Below are 14,661 nucleotides of genomic sequence, written 5' to 3'. Positions count from 1 at the left end.
CCATTCCATTTGGCTGAACATTTTGTTGTTCATTCTGCCTCGGCACTTTAAATTGACTTGGATGATTTGGTAGCCGATTTCCTTGTATTGTCGATCCACTTGCATATGATTGATTGTTCTTGTACGACAAGTTTGGATGGTTCCTCCAAGAAGGATTGTAGCTGTTTGAGAATGGACCTTGACCTTGGGCATAACTTACTTCTGAAACCGATGATCCAATTGCTGAATAGAAGGTACATTCTATTGAAGGATGACCTGCTTGGCCACATACATCACACATTTGAGGCACACTTACTGAAGCTACAGATGTACCGATGCAATTTGACATGATACTGTCCATCTTCTTGTTCAAAATGTCAATCTGCCCATGCTATCATTTGCAGACACATTATACACACCAGGATGTGGTGGTGCTATTGCTCTTTCACTTGACCATTGGAAATGATGAGACACCATACTTTCAATCAATGCAAATGCTTCATCAAGGGTTTTATTCATGATTCCTCCTCCAGTAGCAGAATCGACAAAAGCTCTGGTCTGAGTGGACATTCCTTTGTAAAAGGTTTGTAACACCAGCCATCTTTCTAAACCATGATGAGGACACATTCTGATTAAAGAGTTGAATCTTTGCCATGCGTCATACAAACTTTCTCCATCATATTGAGTAAACCTTGTTAACTTGTCCCTGTATTCGGCAGCTTTTGTGGGTGGAAAGTATCTCTCAAGAAATGCCTGCAATAAGGTCTCCCAAGTATCTTTCAGATGTTTAGGCAATGAGTGAAGCCATACCCTTGCTCCATCTCTGAAGGAAAATGGGAATAGTGATAATCTGATAGCACTCGATGAAACTCCATTTTGCTTGAGGGTGTTACAATACTCCAAGAAAGTCCTTATATGCTCATGTGGGTCTTCTAAAGCTGTTCCACCAAATCTGGATTGTTGTACCTTGTTAATCAGAGCAGGCTTCAATTCAAATTGTTCGCCTGAATAATTGGTTGAACCATTTCTCCTGGTATCCCATGATCCCTTGGGATCCACAAGTCCCTGAGTAAAGGTACTTGATCAGTCATCTTTTCTTCTTCTTGATCTTGCAAAGTTTCGGCAACTTGAAACCGCGTTTGATTCTGTCTTATTCTCCTCAATAAAGTCCTTTCAATTTCTGGATCAAATGGCTCTAGTGAATATTTAGGTTGAAGCATAAGACAATTTCCTGTAAAGTTCCTGAAATTGACACATGCTAGTTTCTCTCAAAACTGCAGCCAATGTTAGGAAATGGTTAGTTGCCTAAAATAAATCCTGATCTGCTTCTACTAATGTGCTAATGAAATTTAGTTCCCCGGCAACGGCGCCAAGATGATCAAGTGTAGTATAGCAGGGTTTTTACGCCCAAACTATGGATGTCGTGTTCTCCACAGGGATCTAGAACTTCGAAGCACACATTCGAAACATTCAGAGCAACGGAGCAGATGGATCAAACCGTAGTGATAACAAGCAGCCACTAGCACAAGGTAAAACCAAATAATAAGCAGCAAAGGTAAAGGGTTCAGAAATAGGATTGTCTCTTTTTAGTGGTTTTCTTGTAATCAAACAGACAAGTAACACTAGCAGATGGAAGATGGTTCAGACATCACACACAACTCATGCAACCAATTAAAGTGACAATAGCTCACAGGAAAATAACTACTAACTCAATATCCAGCAAAGGGTCACAACAATTCAGCAAGGATACATGAGGATTTAGCAAAGGTACACAAGTAACAAGGTAAATTTCAGACTCAATAGTGCATATATTTAGATAACATGAACAAGAGAAGATAGAGATTCAGAGCCTATGGGTCTTGATGATCTTCAATTCGAAGCTGAAGGTGTTGCAGGTGAAGAAGAATAAAAGCAGGACCACATTGGAGATGATCTGTAGCAGGAGAGGCTTCCGCATGGTCATTGAGGAAGAGTAGCAGAGCAGAGCACCACCAGAAGTCCGACGGGAAGCACCAGAAGGCCCGATGCCCCTGGCCTTTAGTCAATCCTCTCCCTCTCAGCAGCAAGGAGGGGGGGAGAAGGAGTGGCAGCGGCAAGGCGTACGAGAGGCGGCGCTGGTGGTGACGATGATGACTGGATGATGATGCAGGTTATGGTGGAGGCGGGCTGATGGAGATGATGGAGGCACGGTGGTGAATCAGGCGGCACTGGCAGCAGCGTTGATGGAGGCGCAGTGGTGGATCGAGCGGAGCTGCCAGCCTCCCGACACCCTCTTCTCACCTCCTTCGATCTGGTGGTAGGTGAGCACCATGGTGGTGAGCAGCGAGAGAAAAGAGTCTTCCTCCCCTTGGTTTTCTTTGTTATGGTGGATCTGGTCGATGCCCTCTCTCTCTGCCTTGATCTGGTGTGGTCGGTCAGTAGAGAGAAGAACCAGCCGCGCGTGGCAACAGACAGCCGTCTAGCCGGTCGCGCCAGCCCCCAGCTCCTCTCACACGTGCCACCGGACGCTTCCTCTGGTTCTTTTCGGTTTGGCCCCCTTTAGAACTGAACTCTTCTCCAAGTTGATCCCTGCTTTAGTGTTGGAAGCACTTTCGATGAAGATTGGGCGCCTAAACGCACCAATTCTGCATAATATGAAGAAGTGTTGTAAGAAATATCATAATAGGGACATTTCTGTAGGAATGAATATTTTATAAGTAATTATTGTGGTCAAATGTTTAACTTGAGATGCAAAAAGGCTTAAAATACTATATGCATAAATGTGCTATCACCCAAGGAATGGGAATGGGAATGGAGCAAGCAGTAATCAGAACCGATGCAATCCACCCCACCCGCCAAGAGGGACCTAAGCCATGTTACTTGTTTCAAGTGCGGGAAGACTGGACACTATGCCACGGAGTGCCCTGAAGCAAAGAACGGAAATGTTAATGGGAGCTCTGGATAGAAGCCCAATCCATTTAACAAAGGACAAGTGAACATCATGAACATGGAGGGGGTTGAAGAGCAACCAGATGCAGTTATCGGTAAGTTTTTAGTTAAGTTGTTGCAATTGTTCTTTTTGATACTGGTGCATCACATTCATACATATCAAGGGGATTTGTGGATAAGTATAAGTTGCCCACTAGAGTTCTTAAGACACCTATGCTAGTAACCTCACCCGGAGCCGAGTATATGGCAAGCAGTGGATGTTTTCAGATGCCATTAACCATAGGTAGTCACGTTTTCCCCTCTGACTTGATAATTCAAGAGTCGCAAGGATTTGGATATGATACTAGGAATGGATTGGCTGTCGATGTATGGAGGAAACATCGATTGCGCCAGTAAATCAATTCTGCTTACTACCCCAGAGGGAAAAAGGATCAGGTATGTATCTAGGCATGCGCCAAGGGGAACTCAAGTACATTCTCTCACGAGAGTTGTTCAGGAGGAAGTGCTTGTTGTGAAGGATTACCCAGATGTATTTCCAGAGGAGTTACCAGGGATGCCGCCAGATCGAGACATCGAGTTTTGATAGAGCTGTTGCCAGGCACCGGGCCTATATCAAAGAGACCATACCGGATGCCTGCGAATGATCTGGAGGAGATCAAGAAACAGATTAAGGAGTTATTGGAGAAAGGTTACATCCGACGGAGTTCATCACTATGGGGAGCCCCAGTTCTATTGGTTGAGAAGAAGGATAAATCTCTAAGAATGGTTGTTGATTATCGGGCGTTGAATGAAGTGACAATCAAGAACAAGTACCCACTGCCGATGATCAATGATCTGTTTGACCAGCTGCAAGGAGCTAACATGTTTTCGAAGATCGACCTGGGATCAGGTTACCACCAGCTAAAGATTCGAGAAAAGGATATACCTAAGACAGCTTTTACCACAAGGTATGGGCTTTATGAGTATACGGTTATGTCATTTGGATTGACTAACGACCCTGCCTATTTCATGAGTATGATGAATATGGTGTTCATGGAGTTCTTGGATAAGTTTGTTGTGGTGTTCATTGATGATATTTTAGTATACTCAAAGAATGAAGAGGAACACAAAGAGCATTTGTGCTTAGTTCTCGAGAAACTCGGGGAGCATCAGTTGTATGCCAAGTTCAGCAAATGTGAGTTTTGGTTGAAGGAAGTTGGATTTCTTGGGCATGTTATATCGGGAGAAGGTATAGTAGTAGACCCCACCAAAGTTCAGTCAGTCACTGAGTGGTTGGAACCCACCTCAGTTGGAGAGATCCGCAGTTTTCTTGGACTCGCGGGATACTATCGGAGATTCATTGAAAATTTCTCTAAGATTGCGAAGCCTATGACAATGTTGTTGAAAAAGGACACCAAGTTCCATTGGACTGAGGAATGTGAAGCAAGTTTCCAGGAGTTGAAGAAACGTTTGACTACAACCCCAGTGCTGATCCTGCCAGATATACGCAAGGATTTTCAACTGTATTGCAACGCCTCACGTTTAGGACTTGGAGGAGTACTTATGCAAGACGGAAGATTTGTTTCATATGCCTCACGACAACTTCGACCGCATGACTTGAATTATGCCACACATGACTTGGAGTTGGCAGCCGTAGTACATGCACTCAAGACCTGGAGACATTTTCTTATTGGAAAGCATTGTGATGTGTACACGGATCATAAGAGTTTGAAGTACATTTTTACACAGAAGGAGTTGAACCTCAGGCAAAGGAGATGGTTGGAGCTTATAAAGGATCACGATATGAAGTTGCACTATCATCCGGGAAAGGCCAATGTCGTAGCAGACGCTTTGAGCCGAAAGAGTTATGCCAATACCTTAGTAACGGGAGGATTACCAAAGGAGTTAGCAGAAGATTTCAGGGAGCTACGTTTAGAGATTGTTCCCAAAGGTTTTTTTACAACCATGGAAGTTCAGTCGACCTTGTTGGGAAAGATTCGAGAAGCCCAGAAGGATGACAAAGAAATTGTCGAGATAAAGGAGAAGATGAGCGAAGGCAAAGCTAAAGGTTTTCATGAGGATGAGCACGACACCTTGTGGTTTGAGGACCGTATTTTTGTGCCCAATAATGCCGAGATCAAAAAGTTGATATTACAGGAAGCTCATGACTCACCATACTCGATACACCCCAGAAACACCAAGATGTATTTGGATTTGAAGGAGCGTTTCTGGTGGACTGGAATGAAGAAGGATATTGCCGAGTATGTAGCCGTATGTGATGTATGCCAGAGAGTGAAGGCAGAACATCAGAAGCCATCAGGATTACTACAGCCTATGCCGATACCCGAATGGAAGTGGGATAAACTTGACATGGATTTTATCACCGGATTACCCAGGACCCGATCAGGATATGATTCTATCTGGGTAGTAGTGGACCGCTTGACCAAAGTAGCTCACTTTATCCCAGTGAAAACCACATATACAAGTGCAAAGTTGGCAAAGATATATATGACCAGGATCGTATGTCTACATGGAGTTCTGAGGACCATCGTATTAGGCAGAGGAACACAGTTTACTTCAAAGTTTTGGCATCAACTGCACCAGACTTTGGGAACCAGGCTGGAGTTCAGTACAACTTTTCATCCACAGACAGATGGACAGACTAAGAGAGTCAATAAGATTCTGGAGGACATGTTGAGAGCTTGTGCACTAGACTACGGGTCTAGTTGGGATGATAATTTACCCTACGCGGAGTTCTCGTACAACAACAGCTACTAGGCCAGTTTGAAGATGGCACCGTTTGAAGCCCTGTACGGAAGAAGATGCCGAACACCGTTGATGTGGGATGAAGTTGGAGACCACCAGTTGTTTGGACCGGATTTGATTAAGGAGTCCGAGGAGAAGGTTCAGCTGATTCGAGATAGACTGAAAGTAGATCAGTCCAGACAAAAGAGTTATGCAGACTCGAAACGCAAGGAGATAGTCAATGAAATCGGAGACAGAGCATATCTGCGAGTGTCACCTCTGCGAGGAGTTATGCATTTTGGAGTTAAGGGAAAATTAGCCCCGAGATTTGTAAGACCGTACCGTGTTCTGGAGCGCATGGGAGAGGTTGCCTACAAGTTGGAATTACCTGAAGGACTGTCAGTTCATGATGTGTTTCATGTTTCCCAGTTAAAGAAGTGCCATGCCGAGATGGCCGATATTCCTCTGAGAGATACAATGCCCCTGGAAGCAATTCAGTTGGACAGTGATTTGACGTATGAGGAGAAACCAGTCAAGATTCTCGAGTTTGGCAGTCGAGTTACCCGTAGCAAGGTTATCAAGTTTTGCATAGTTCAGTGGAGCCACCATACCGAGGACGAAGCCACCTGGGAAAGAGAGGATGATCTACGTAAGGACCACCCACACCTATTTTCTAGCCAACCCGAATCTCGAGGGTGAGATTCATATTAAGGGGGGTAGGTTTGTAACATCCCAAATTTTCAATTTGGAATGTTATACATAGGTCATCCATGCATATCATGTTTTATTGCATTTCGTTCTTGTGATCCTCGAAATCCTAAGCAACTCAAGGACCCTCGGAGAGAGTTAGGGATTTTCCCTTGTTCTCATATTTGAGTTTTATCAAATATTGAAACAAGGATCACTTTGGTTTTAATTATTTTTCTCCCCAAAAATATTTCATATTAAAATTATATGAGAGGAGATAACATGACTTCTCCAAAATAAATGAAATGTTGGAGGAAAAATATTAAAATCAATTTGTGTTTTTATTTGGGTTTTTATCGCTATTTTATTTGAATCAGAAAAAATATGCATTTTTCAAAATTGCATTAGAGGCCCAAATAAATGTTCACCTTGTCCGGCGTATTTTTAGAGGACGGGGAAAATTTATTTCAGGATGTTTGGAGTCATTTTAGTATTTCTTTTCTTTCTTTTTCTGTGTGGATTTATTATTTATTTAAAAAAACCCGACTAGGACTTCGCCCGACCAGCCTTTTTAAGCGGACGCCCGAGCCGCCCCCAAACCCTAGCCCCGCCCAGCCCGATCCGTCACCGCCACCGCCGCGCCGCCTCGCCTCGCCACCCTGATGCCACGCCGCCTCGCCGCCCCGCCGCCGCCGCCGTCCCGATCCGCGAGGTAGCCGTCCGTTTTTATACGAAAACCTAGATGCGTTTTTTTGTTTAGATCGGTTTTTTTTCTGGTTTAGTTATTTAGCGAACGCCTGTTCGTACATTCGTTTTAACAAACGGTTTTCATCCGTTAACCGCAGACAGCGAACGTTCGTTCGTTAGCCTGTTCGTCAGTTTTCCTTTTCCAGGGTTTTTTCGCGATTATTCTCAATCGCGATTTCTGCCCTGTTTTTCGTTTTAGTTTATCTTTTCACTCGTTTATCGGAATCAGGCGATTCAAGCGCCCAGATCTTTGTCTCGAAACCCCCTTTCTGTTTAACCAACTTGAACAAGATTTTGGTACTGTAAAATTTGACTTTAGTCCAGATTAGTAATCGGATCTTATTTCTTTTGCAGTTTGAGTTCGTTGCTCCGTTTGATTTGATTCTTTTTGCAAACCGGAGTTCTTCAGTTGAACTTTCCAGTTAGATCTTCTTATTTGAGATTTACCCGTGCATATTTGCATGATTGCTTATGTATGCTATTATTTGTTTGCGATAGAACACCTGGAGTGCGAAGCGTGCTACAACGAGTCTTTAGGATTTGCAGATCGTCAGCAAGGCAAGTAACACTTTGATCATACCCCTTTATCACCCAGTTTTTATGCATTAGTTTCAACCTTCACACATTGCATGAGTAGGATCTCTTAACATGTGGGTCTGGGAAGTAGATAATGAGGTAGAACCTATTACCTGTTTTATTATCAAACCCTTGGGAGTTACTTCTACGTTATGCTTATATTGCCATGCTATGATCATAGACGTGGTTTGTGTTTGAGTGTATCCATGACACACGTGAGTTGTTAATTAATGATTCAACTTAAGGTGGCAACTTTAATACACATCTAGGTGGATTGCTTGTGGGCACCTGGAGAATCCAGTGTTGTCCTAGGATATCCCGGAGTACCGTGTGATCATCCTACGGTCTGCCACCTAGGCTCAAAGGGATCATAAGACTATTCATGCTAGAAACTTCCGTGCGCAGCCATAAGCCATTATGGGCTCTGGCATAGTTGAGTAAGTTGTGTGAGTTCTTGAAGAGGTGGACTAGCAGATGTAGGGGATTGTAGGTGTACCGGTCCGCCCGGAGTAGAGAGCAAATGTTTCTGAAAGATTGTGTCTCGGTCATCCATTTCTCAAACACCCTGTAGTGCGAGAAATCCAACGGAGGAGATCGAGTCTTGTGGCGAAAAGTGTGCAAACCTCTGCAGAGTGTATAAACTAATCATGGTTAGCCGTGTCCCCGGTTAAGGACATCTTGAGTATCTGGCTCTTGGATTATCATATGGATCTCATCACTCTAAATTAATTTGTGGGGTTGTTAATTACTTTTAAGTGGGATTGAGTTGGAGGAACCTTCTCAATATTGTTCAACTACCATGATAGTTAAATAAAATATATTCCTTTGTTGTAGGAAAAAATTGGCTTTTCGCAAAACATATTAACCATACAGCCTCCACCAGCCGTATATGCATATAGTGATAGCTTTTATCTGTTCATTACTCTCCTGTGTTACATTGCCAACATATTCCATGTGCTGACCCGTTTTCGGGCTGCAACGTATCATGTTGCAGACTTTTCAGACGAGGAGTAAGGTGCGATAGGTTGTTTGTCATGCACTTAGTTATGCCGTTGGAGTTGATGGACTCACTTTATCTTCCAAGCCTTCCGGTGTTATCGTATTAGATGGCCTTAAGCCATATTTTATTGAAATAAGTTCTCTCTTGAGACATTCGATGTAATAAGTGTGTGATTTCCACTCTGTTATAAATCCTTCGAGTATTGTGTGTGTCAGCATTACCGATCCAGGGATGACACTGAAGCACAGAGACTTGACCGTTTGAGGTCGGGTCGCTACAATCAACTTGCTTGCTATTCTTCTTTGAAGTTACTCTTTCTTTCCCTTTGCCCTTTTTCTTGAAACTAGTGGTCTTGTTAACCATCAACACTTGATGCTCTTTCTTGATTTCTACCTTCGCCGATTTTAGCATCACGAAGAGCTTGGGAATTACTTTCGTTATCCCTTGCATATTATAGTTCATCACTAAGTTCTTGTAACTTGGTGATAGTGACTAGAGAACTTTGTATTTACTACCTTATCTGGAAGATTAACTCCCACTTGATTCAAGCAATTGTAGTACCCAGACAATCTGAGCACATGCTCACTAGTTGAGCTATTCTCCTCCATCTTGTAGGCAAAGTACTGTCAGAGGTCTTCTACCTCTCGACATGGGCATGAGTATGAAATACCAATTTCAACTATTAGAACATCTTATATGCTCTGCGGCGTTCAAAATGTTTTTGAAGTCCCGGTTCTAAGCCGTAAAGCATGGTGCAATAAACTATCAAGTACTCATCATACCGAGCTTTACCAAACATTCATAACGTCTGTATCTGCTCCTGCAATAGGTCCGTCACCTAGTAGTGCATCAAGGACATAATTCTTCTATGCAACAATGAGGATAATCCTCAGATCACAGACCTAGTCTGCATCATTGCTACTATCATCTTTCAACATAGTTTTTCTCTAGGAACATATCAAAAATAAACGGGGAGCTACATCGCGAGCTATTGATCTACAACATAGTTATGCAAATACTATCAAGACTAAGTTCATGATAAATTAAAGTTCAATTAATCATATTACTTAAGAACTCCCACTTAGATAGACATCCCTCTAGTCATCTAAATGATCACGTGATCCAAATCAACTAAACCATGTCCGATCATCACCTGAGATGGAGCAGTTTTCAATGGTGAACATCACTATGTTGATCATATCTACTATATGATTCACGCTCGACCTTTCGGTCTCTAGTGTTCCAAGGCCATATCTTCATATGCTAGGCTCGTCAAGTTTAACCCGAGTATTCCGCGTGTGCAAAACTGGCTTGCACCCATTGTATGTGAACGTAGAGCTTATCACACCCGATCATCACATGGTATCTCGGCACGACGAACTGTTGCAACGGTGCATACTCAGGGAGAACACTTATACCTTGAAATTTAGTGAGAGATCATCTTACAATGCTACCACCGAACTAAGCAAAATAAGATACATAAAGGATAAACATCACATGCAATCAAAATATGTGACATGATATGGCCATCATCATCTCATGCCTTTGATCTCCATCTCCAAAACACCGTCATGATATCTATCGTCACCGGCATGACACCATGATCTCCATAAACTTGATATCTATCAACGTGTCATCACATGGTCGTCTCACCAACTATTGCTTTTGCAACTATTGCTATCGCATAGCGATAAAATAAAGCAATTATATGGCGCTTGCATCTTATGCAATAAAGAGACAACCATAAGGCTCCTACCAGTTGCCGATAACTTTAACAAAACATAATCATCTCATACAACAATTTATATCTCATCACGTCTTGACCATATCACATCACAACATGCCCTGCAAAACAAGTTAGACATCCTCTACTTTGTTGTTGCAAGTTTCACGTGGCTGCTACAGGCTGAGCAAGGACCGTTCTTACCTACACATCAAAAAACCACAACGCGTATAGTGATTGCTTTTTGATATCAGAAAGAACCCTGTTCATTGAACTCGATTCAACTAAAGTTGGAGAAATAGACACCCACTAGCCACCTGTGTGCGAAGCACGTTAGTAGAACCAGTCTCGTGTAAGCGTACGCGTAATGCCGGTCTGAGCCGCTTCATCCAACAATACCGCTGAATCAAGAATCAAATAGTGACAGCAAGCAATATGTATATACCCATGCCCACAACTCCTTTGTGTTCTACTCGTGCATATAACATCTACGCATAGACCTGACTCGGATGCCACTGTTGGGGAACACAGTAATTTCAAAAAAAAAAATCCTACGCACACGCAAGATCATGGTGATGCATAGCAACGAGAGGGGAGAGTGTTGTCTACGTACCCTCGTAGACCGTAAGTGGAAGCGCTATGATAACGCGGTTGATGTAGTCGTACGTCTTCACGATCGACCGATCCTAGTACCGAAAGTACGACACCTCCGCGACCTGCACATGTTCAGCTCGGTAACATCCCATGAACTCATTATCCGGCAGAGTGACGAGGGAGAGCTTCGTCAGCACGACGGCGTGTTGATGGTGATGATGATGCTACCAGAACAGGGCTTCGCCTAAGCACCGCTATGATATGACCGAGGTAGATTATGGTGGAGGGGGGCACCGCACACGGCTGGAAACAATCAACTTGTGTGTCCTAGGGTGCCCCCTGCCCCCGTATTTAAAGGAGCAATGGGGGAGGCCGACCGGCCCTAGTGGCGCGCCAAGGGAGGAGGAATCCTCCTCCTTGTAGGAGTAGGATTCCTCCTTTCCTAGTCCTACTAGGAGGAGAAGGGGAAGGAAGGAAGGGAGAGGAAGAGGAGAAGGAAAGGGGGGCACGCCCCCCTCCCTAGTCCAATTCGGACTACCTATAGGGAGGGGGCGCGGCTGCCCCTTGTGGGCTGCCTCCCCTCTTCCCTATGGCCCATGAAGGCCCAACTCCCCCCCCCCCGGGGGGGGGGGTCCGGTAACCCTCCGGCACTCCGGTTTTGTCCGAAATCACCCGGAACACTTCCGGTGTACGAATATAGCCGTCCAATATATCGATCTTTATGTCTCGACCATTTCGAGACTCCTCGTCATGTCTGTGATCAAATACGGGACTCCGAACTACCTTCGGTACATCAAAACACATAAACTCATAATACCAATCGTCACAGAACGTTAAGCGTGCGGACCCTACGGGTTCGAGAACTATGTAGACATGACCGAGACACATCTCCGATCAATAACCAATAGCGGAACCTGGATGCTCATATTGGCTCCTACATATTCTACGAAGATCTTTATCAGTCAAACTGCATAACAACATACGTTGTTCCCTTTGTCATCGGTATGTTACTTGCCCGAGATTCGATCATCGGTATCTCAATACCTAGTTCAATCTCGTTACCGGCAAGCCTCTTTACTTGTTCCGTAATGCAACAGGGCTACCTCTTGAGCAATGTGTTGGTTTTCCCTTGAAGAGGAAAGGGTGATGCAACAAAGTAGCATAAGTATTTCCCTCAGTTTTTAGAACCAAGGTATCAATCCAGTAGGAGGCCATGCACGAGTCCGTCGCACCTACACAAACAAATAAAATCCTCGCAACCAACGCAATAAAGGGGTTGTCAATCCCTTCACGGTCACTTAGGAAAGTGAGATCTGATAGATATGATAAGATAATATTTTTGGTATTTTTATGATAAAGATGCAAAGTAAATAAAGCAAAATAAAACGACACCAGAAATAGCTTGTTAAAGGGAGATTAATATGATGGAAAATAGACCCGGGAGCCATAGGTTTCACTAGTGGCTTCTCTCAAGAGCATAAGTATTACGGTGGGTAAACAAATTACTGTTGAGCAATTGACATAATTGAGCATAGTTATGAGAATATCTAGGTATGATCATGTATATAGGCATCACGTCCGAGACAAGTAGACCGACTCCTGCCTGCATCTACTACTATTACTCCACACATCAACAGCTATCCAGCATGCATCTAGAGTATTAAGTTCAAAAGAACAGAGTAACGCTTTAAGTAAGATGACATGATGTAGAGGGATAAACTCATGCAATATGATATAAACCCCATATTGTTATCCTCGATGGCAACAATACAATATGTGCCTTGCTGCCCCTACTGTCACAGGGAAAGGACACCGCAAGATTGAACCCAAAGCTAAGCACTTCTCCCATTGCAAGAAAGATTAATCTAGTAGGCCAAGCCAAACTAATAATTCGAAGAGACTTGAAAAGATAACCAATCATACATAAAAGAATTCAGAGAAGATTCAAATATTGTTCATAGATAAACTTGATCATAAACCCACAATTCATCGATCTCAACAAACACACCGCAAAACAAGATTACAACGAATAGATCTCCACGAGAATCGTGGAGAACTTTGTATTGAGATCCAAAAAGAGAGAAGAAGCCATCTAGCTAATAACTATGGACCCGAAGGTCTGAGGTAAACTACTCACACATCATCAGAGAGGCTATGGAGTTGATGTAGAAGCCCTCCTTGATCGATGCCCCCTCCAGCGAAGCTCCGGAAAAGGCCCCAAGATGGGATCTCACGGGTACAGAAGGTTGCGGCGGTGGAATTAGGTTTTTGGCTCCGTATCTGGTAGTTTGGGGGTATGTAGGTATATATAGGAGGAAGAAGTACGTCGGTGGAGCAACATGGGCCCCACGAGGGTGGAGGGCACGCCTGGGGGGTAGGCGCGCCCCCCTACCTCGTGCCTTCCTGGTTGATGTCTTGACGTAGGGTCCAAGTCCTCTAGATCATGTTCGTTCTGAAAATCACGTTCCCGAAGGTTTCATTCTGTTTGGACTCCATTTAATATTCTTTTTCTGCGAAACTCTGAAATAGGCAAAAAAACAACAATTCTGGGCTAGGCCTCCGGTTAATAGGTTAGTCCCAAAAATAATATAAAAGTGTATAACAAAGCCCATTAATCATCCAAAGCAGAATATAATATAGCATGAAGCATGAAGCAATAAAAAATTATAGATACGTTGGAGACGTATCAAACATCCCGTAACTAACTCATTAGTCACATTGCTTGCAAGGCTTATAGTGATGTGCATTACCGAGAGGGCCGAGAGATACCTCTCTGATACACAGAGTGACAAATCCTAATCTCGATCTATGCCAACTCAACAAACACCATCGAAGACACCTGTAGAGCATCTTTATAATCACCCAGTTACGTTGTGACATTTGATAGCACACAAGGTGTTCCTCCGGTATTCGGGAGTTGCATAATCTCATAGTCATAGGAACATGTATAAGTTATGAAGAAACCAGTTGCATAATCTCATAGTTCGATATTTTGATGAGATGTATGTTGTCATCCCTCTAGTGGTGTGCTACCTCTTGAGCACTTGTGTTGGTTTTCCCTTGAAGAGGAAAGGGTGATGCATCAAAGTAGCGTAAGTATTTCCCTCAGTTTTTGAGAACCAAGGTATCAATCCAGTAGGAGGCCACGCACGAGTCCCTCGCATCTACACAAGCAAATAAATCCTCGCGACCAACGCAATAAGGGGTTGTCAATCCCTACACGGTCACTTACGAGAGTGAGATCTGATAGATATTATAAGATAATATTTTTGGTATTTTATGATAAAGATGCAAAGTAAAATAAAAGGCAATAAAAATAACTAAGTATTGGAAGATTAATATGATGGAAGATAGACCAAGGGGCCATAGGTTTCACTAGTGGCTTCTCTCAAGAGCATAAGTATTCACGGTGGGTAAACAAATTACTGTTGAGCAATTGACAGAATTGAGCATAGTTATGAGAATATCTAGGTATGATCATGTATATAGGAATCACATCCGAGACAAGTAGACCGACTCCTGCCTGCATCTACTACTATTACTCCACACATCGACCGCTATCCAGCATGCATCTAGAGTATTAAGTTCATAAGAACAGAGTAACGCTTTAAGCAAGATGGCATGATGTAAAGGGATAAACTCATGCAATATGATATAAACCCCATCTTGTTATCCTCGCTGGCAACAATACAATACGTGCCTT

The 14,661-nt window shown here is 43.3% G+C and overlaps 1 non-coding gene across 1 annotated transcript; it reads left to right on the top strand.

The window, feature by feature from the left end:
* Positions 1-586: 586 nt before the first annotated feature.
* LOC123038418 (small nucleolar RNA R71) lies at positions 587-693 on the top strand. The gene has a single exon (XR_006417864.1). It is a non-coding gene; the product is annotated as a small nucleolar RNA R71 (small nucleolar RNA).
* The last annotated feature ends 13,968 nt before the right edge of the window (positions 694-14,661 follow it).

This window comes from Triticum aestivum, chromosome 2A, assembly GCF_018294505.1.
Source record: "Triticum aestivum cultivar Chinese Spring chromosome 2A, IWGSC CS RefSeq v2.1, whole genome shotgun sequence".
NCBI classification, from domain to species: domain Eukaryota; kingdom Viridiplantae; phylum Streptophyta; class Magnoliopsida; order Poales; family Poaceae; genus Triticum; species Triticum aestivum.
This window is presented reverse-complemented; position numbering and strand designations above follow the sequence as displayed.